Genomic DNA, 7,271 nt, shown 5'->3' on the forward strand with positions numbered 1-7,271 from the left:
GAGCTTCACCACCAAGATGAGCCTTGGATAAGAAGCTTGGAGAGGATGCTTCAATGGAGGAAAAGAAAGAGGGAGAGAAAGAGAAACGGGGGAGCACGAAATTGAAGGAAGAAAAAGGGAGAGAAGTTAAACTTTGAGTTGTGTCTCACAAGACTCTCATTCATCAAAGTTACAACAAGTGTTACACATGTTTCTATTTATAGACTAGGTAGCTTCCTTGAGAAGTTTTCTTGAGAAAACTTCCTTGAGAAGCTTCTTTGAGAAAACTTCCTTGAAAAGCTAGAGCTTAGCTACACACACCCCTCTAATAACTATGCTCACCTCCTTAAAAAGCTTCCTTGAAAAGATTCCTAAAGAAGCTAGAGCTTAGCTACACACACCTCTCTAATAGCTAAGCTCACCTCCTTGAGATGAGAAGCTAGAACTTAGCTACACACCCCCTATAATAGCTAAGCTCACCCCCATGACAAAATACATGAAAATACAAAAAAAGTCCCTACTACAAAGACTACTCAAAATGCCTCGAAATACAAGGGTAAAACCCTATACTACTAGAATGGCCAAAATACAAGGCCTAAATGAAGGAAAAAACTTATTCTAATATTTACAAAGATAAGTGGGCTCATACTTAGCCCATGGGCTCAAAATATACCCTAAGGCTCGTGAGAACCCTAGGGCCTTCCCTTTGATCTCTGGCCCAATCTACTTGGAGTCTTCTATCCAATGCCATTGCGGGGTAGGATTGCATTATTGACGATCACACTGGACGATGTGGCGTGTCTCCTCCATCTTCCTATCACATGGGCATTACATAGGTTTGAGCCTCTGGGCATGGACGAGGCGGTCTTGCTGTTGACGGAGCTTCTAGAGGTATCCGGCGAGGAGGCTCGAACTGAGACCGTACGTGCTCATGGGGCTTACATCCGACTGTCATGGCTCCGTGAGGTGTATGAGAGTAGATGCCAGGCCCGATGTTGGATTGTAACAGCTCGTGCTTACCTCCTCCACCTGGTGGGTTGTACTCTTTTTGCTAATAAGAGTGCAACCCATGTTCATGTGGTGCATTTGGAGGGTTTTCGTGACCTGGGTCAGTCTGGGGGCTATGCCTGGGGAGTTGCTGCGCTGGTTCACATGTATGACCAGCTAAATGAAGTTTCCCAGACCCCCACATGACAGATGGGTGGGTACTTGATGCTATTACAGGTAAATTTTAAAGTTCGTAAACAGGTTTAAGTTGGAAAATGAATTTTAAAGTTTTTTTATGTTATGTTCACTTTATTTGTGTAGTGCTAGATATATGAGCACTTTCCCAGTGTTCATCAGTGCGTCACTGATGATGCATACGCTGAGACTATCCCACGTGCATCGAGGTGGCTTATGACAAAGGTGCACATGAAGGGGATCAAGGGAGCGTTGTACAAGGCATGTTTAGATGCTCTGACAATCACGGACGTTTTCTGGTTTCCCTACAGTGAGCATCGGGCAGTTAAGGGCTTCGAGCTTATTTCATGCTGCCAGGGGCAGCTCAGATGGGGTCATGTTGTGGTCTACGTCCAACCAAAGTAGGTGGTACGACAGTTCGGGTACATCCAGACCATCCTTCCGCCGTCGGTTACTGCTTCGTTGTCATATGACGAGAGGTGGATGCATTTCGGGGACCATTTAGCACCCGCGGGTGAGATTTGTGTTGTCCCCAGGCAGGTAACAGCGGACTACATGGAGTGGTTTTTCCAGATATCTCACCCATTCGTCATGCCGGCCCAGGAAGGCGATGAGCCCAGATAGCCAGCTGCCCCAGATATGGATGCATATGTCGAGCCACGTGTCCTTGAGGTTCCAGTCACAGCTGATCTCCCTAGACATTTAGTGGTATTTTAATACAAATTTAGTGTTTTGTAATTTGTTTTTTATTTAATATTTTGTAATAACTTTGTTTTTTTACTGTCACAGGTTGCTTGTGAAGGTTGCGAAATGATCGCTGAAAGGTTGGAGCGTGTGCTCAACCTTAGGATGGTGATTGTAGGAATAGAGTTACATGACATCATGCAAGATTGCCTACGGATCGCTAAGTGTGAGGCCTCTGATGGAAGTCTTAGGGAACGATGTAGATAGCGCATAGATTAGTTTTTGATATGATGTGTATTATTTTTGTATTTGATAACATTATTGTAATTGTTACATTATTTTGGTAATACAATTTTTGTAAATTATTTGTTTCATTATTTAATTTTCCGTGTAGTGTTTATGAGTGACATAATCAATTGCTGAAAATAAAATTTAATTACGCCTAGAACTTAAAAGCACAAAAAATAAAATAAAAAGTTGGATTTTGACCCTTCAAATATGTCTAAGTAGCCCTTTTCAGTGTTTTTTTTTTAAATTATGTGTGAGTTGCCTAAGATATTCGAGGGGCGCTATTTGTATTGTCTGCACGTCAAAGAAGTAAAAAAAAATATTGTGAACCAGTTCCATCGAATAGGCCCTCAAAAAACAACCACAAAATAAAAAAAAATGGATTTTGACCCTTCAAATATGTCTAAGTAGCCCTTTTCGGCGTTTTTCTAAAATTATGTGCGAGTCACTTAAGACATTTAAGGGGCGCTATTTGTATTGTTTGCACATCAAAGAAGTAAAAAAAATAATATCATGAACCGGTTCCATCAAATAGGCCCTCAAAAAACAACCACAAAATAAAAAAAAAAATTGGATTGTGACCATTCAAAGTATGCCTAAATGTTTTCAGATTGTGATGTATATTATTTTATCATATTAACTGACGTACCAATTCCAATTCTGATCCCGGTCCTTAAGCCAAGTTTTGGACTCTTATGAAGTTTGGATTAAAAATGTGAAGCTAAAAAAAAGAAATAAAAATTATAGATTTTAAAAAATAAGATAACTAAATGTTTATATTTTAAAATAAAAGGATCAAAATTATATTTAAGACGAAAAGAAATTTGATGTTTTTCTTTTTATTATTGGAAGTTAGGTCCAAGAAAATGCAAATGATATCTTGTATTTATTTAATTTTCATCTGGTTTTTTTATTTATTTGTTAGGGTTAATTATGTTTCAAGTCATTGAATTTTTTGAATTTTTAATTTTTAGTCATTGAACTAAATATTGACTGGTTTTGGGTCCTAAACTTTTGTTGTGTTAATATTTTCAAAATACACTTATTTAAAAATGCATTTAAATGTTTTTGCGGTCACCGCCACTTGTCTAACCTTGGTATCATAAAAATACATGTGTGCTACAACTGTGTTAGAAACTACAATAATCATAAAAAAAGCCAAACACATTTTTTCCCCTCAAATTCAAACATTACATTCACTTCAACATGCTGGAAAGAAATAAAATTTGCATGAAAAACTAGGAAATAAAACTTGCATTCAATCCTGTAGCGACGTAGGCTTGTCGTCTTCGATTTCCATAACCTGTTTAGTAAAAACAGCTAAAATTTCTATTGGCCCAAATTGTTTCCAATAGTTAGACTGTAGTAAGACCTTCAGCACGTCATCATTAGTTTTCAGCTCACTAATTTCAAATTTGATAACTTTGTCTGAATACTCAAAATGACTTGGTTTTCAAAAAAACAATCGCCTTACGGTTTGTGATGCATGAATTCCATGAGGGGGAATCCCTTTAGGTGTAACTTGCTTTATCAAATCCTTCAGTTCATCTATGGTACATCATGAAGGAATTTCAAATTTTTTAGGATTTTTTCCTATGAATGCGTAACCTACAAAGTTGTTTTGGCGTGGCATGTTCCACCTCACGTTGTAATACAGAAGCCCATCATGAGTAGGGGTCATAGTGCATTCAAGTAAGTTTATTATTCCACGTGGTGTTCTTCCAATGGTGTATAATAACTCAATCAAACCAACACACGAAAATTAATCATTACACATTAACATTGTGTTGACATCGTCATCATTTATCAATTGCATTCATTGAAAGTGAATTTGGTTACATGTATCTGTGAATGGCTGCTGGTAGTAAATTTCATCCAAAAATTGTTTGTCAGTTAGTTGAAGGGTATTGTGTATTCTGGTTTTTAACGTTTCAAAATCACAGTTGTTTGGTACTCGAATGGGCACTAGAGTGGAAGTTTGGAACTAAACCCCACTATCATTGTGAATAATCGATCTATTTGGAAAAATGAAACCCAACCTTGAGTTGACAATCGTCTGACTGTTAGTTTCTCCTAAAAATGTCATACTTTGTGTAACAATTGGGAGAGTATGTGAAAACAAGTTCATGTGTGATTTATTAGCGTTTGTCGTGTCTCATATATATAGTTGGTTCTCACTGACAGATTGGTTAACTTTTTTTTAAAAAAAATAGACATGCGTGAACATGTTTCGTATTTATGTTTTTTACTAAACCAATGTGGTGTCAAGCTGTATCGTGCATCAGAATGTGTTATCAAGTCAGTCAATGTGGTGTCACACTCAAACTTTAAATGACGCAAATTGATCCAACATCGGGATGATCCTTGTTGGCTTTGGCAGTTCAAAAGATGATGCACTATGTTTCACTAAAGAGTTGCTGCTTTGAACAGAATGAAAAGCATCAACATACTCCCAGTAAGACGGATCACGCTTTGTGGATCTTTGGCTTCTTTTCATCGGTTTCTTCGGTGCACCTTTAGTGTTGACCTTTGATGGAGGAGGGCACATGGAGTTTTGATCAAGGTATGCAATATCTCGAAGCTTACTCTTCAAAGTTACTTTGCCACACACATCAAATTCCTCAAATCTTTTAGATATGGTCTCAATCTCTTCCTTGATGATGACTTCGGCCTCACATAACCCTTGATATGAAAAGCAAAGTCTCCTCTAGAACATATGGACTAAATCCATTGGAATGCTGCCAGCAATATACCTAGATAGCTCACATGCACAAGGAAGATTGTGCGTGCTTCTCATCACACAACCACAAGAAGGGGGATCGTTGCCAAGATAACATAGACGCTCAACCTCAGCAGCAATCTCATTTAAAGCATTCCTTGAAACCATTCTAAGAAGCTTCTTGTATAAGGTTTTTTTAAATACATGTCCAACCACATGTGAACTGGTTTCAAAGGATGCTTTAATTTTAACGTGTTGCAGCGTGATCATGTTGTTCATGGCATCCCAAACACTACACAGGTCTTCAAGGCTATTTTGTAATACTCTTTTTAGAGTCCAATGAGTAGATTCAATCCTGCATTTAAAATGCACAACAAACATTACAAATATACAACAATTAAATACCATTTATTAATAACCCTTACTAGAAAAAAAAACATTTTAATACCTGCTTGTTGTTGTGTTGCCTAGGTGCATCACCTTATTCGTTCAGGCTGTAATAAATTTTTCCTTGTGTGGGATAATCCATGTTTCCTTAACATAGTCAACGAACATTGGCTAAGGTGAACAAACAATTTGAAACCTCTGAAGGCACTCAGCGAACTGGTGTTCAGACGGACAATCAACCAAAGTACCCCAATTATCCATCACATACTCCCATCCATTTTTTTGACTAATTAAAGATTTTCACTTGGCCTTGACATTCTTGTCGATGTAAAATTTGCACAACAAGTTTGTACACTCCGGGAACACATTTTTCACTGCATTCATCAGTGTTAGGTCTCTGTCAGTGACAATAACAACAGAGAGGCGATCGTTTCTTAAAAATAGACCTCAAAACCGTTTCAAAGCCCATACAATATTATTAACACGTTCACCCTCCAGATATGCAAATTCGACAGAGAATGTCATCCCCGTTGGTGTCACCCCAACAAAGTCAAGTAGTGGGAGTCTGTATCTGTTTGTTTTGTAGGTATTGTCTACAAAAAACACTAGATGACATGCATTGCATAACTTTACTGCATTTGGGTGACACCAAAACAGATCACGCACCACGACTTCATCCTTCAATCTATGCCAATAAATGTATTGATCACGTTCAAGAAGCTTCATTAGATGTTGCATTTCAGTATAAGCTCCTCTAATGGAAGAACGATATGCACTTCTTGCATTGTAAATTTGTTTAATTGTGGTGCAACTGTTGACATTGTGCTCCTTCAACGTTAGCAAGATGTTTTTTGGTTTCACCATAGGCTTTGTCATGTTAGCAATAATTTTCTTTTCATCCTTGGTCAATCGCCCAGCGTATGGATGTCCAACTAAGGACTTGACCAATTCATGATTGTGAATCCCACATATCAACTTCTCCATCCAACCTTCCCCTCCATGCACTGGTTTCCCACGAAGCCTGAAAGGACAATCACATTTCCTACTCCCAGTGTATCTTCTAACAAATTATTTATTCTTACACTTGTATAGACCGCTCCTTTCACACCCAATTAACACAAATGAACTTCTTCCTCTACTATCAGTATCTGTGTCAGACCTCATAATCACTGCAACAAATCCATTTTCATGGGCAACTATTCGAGCCCACTGGAAAACATCATCTCGGGTACCAAACACCTACAATGCAACCCCGACATATTAATTTTTATACAAAATATACATTCAACCAAATGACTCAAACTAATGAACACGATTACCTGAGAAGTATTAAAAGCATCCAAACAATCAACATGTGGTTGGTTCACACCACATTCTTCTTCATTTTCATAATCCGTATGAACTTCTTGTGACATCGTATTGTCATACGTCCATTGATCTTCGTCCATCTTAACGACATATTAATAAATTATGCATCATATACAAGTACATACAAATTACCATATTAGCAAAACTAAAAATTGACTAAATAATAACTACACACATATTAACAACTAATACAACTACAATCAAAATTTAAAACTAAATTATTTACTTAAACTAAATATTTTGTAGTTCTAAAACACAATAATATTAAATTTTATGAAACATCTAATTTCATAAAAAATTACTTCAAACAAATAAATATTTTGCACCGTAATTAACAATAAAAATATATAACACTATAACTAACAACTAATTAAACATTTTACTACTACAACATAATACAATTATTTTACTTAAATTATTTAATATTATACTTAATTAAACCAATTATCTACAATTTCAAAAATATGAAATACAAAAATTATAAATTTTAATATTCATATTTATTAATTTTTTCACATGTTTTAAAAAAATTAAACAATAAAGCTTATGGAAGAAGTTCTTCCGTAAGAAGCAGTATCCGTTTACGGAAGAAGTTCTTCCGTAACAAGTCTTTTACGGTTACAAAAGGAGTTCTTCCGTAAAAAATTTACTGAAGAATAACTTT

This window comes from Glycine max, chromosome 14 (genome assembly GCF_000004515.6).
Source record: "Glycine max cultivar Williams 82 chromosome 14, Glycine_max_v4.0, whole genome shotgun sequence".
Taxonomy (NCBI): domain Eukaryota; kingdom Viridiplantae; phylum Streptophyta; class Magnoliopsida; order Fabales; family Fabaceae; genus Glycine; species Glycine max.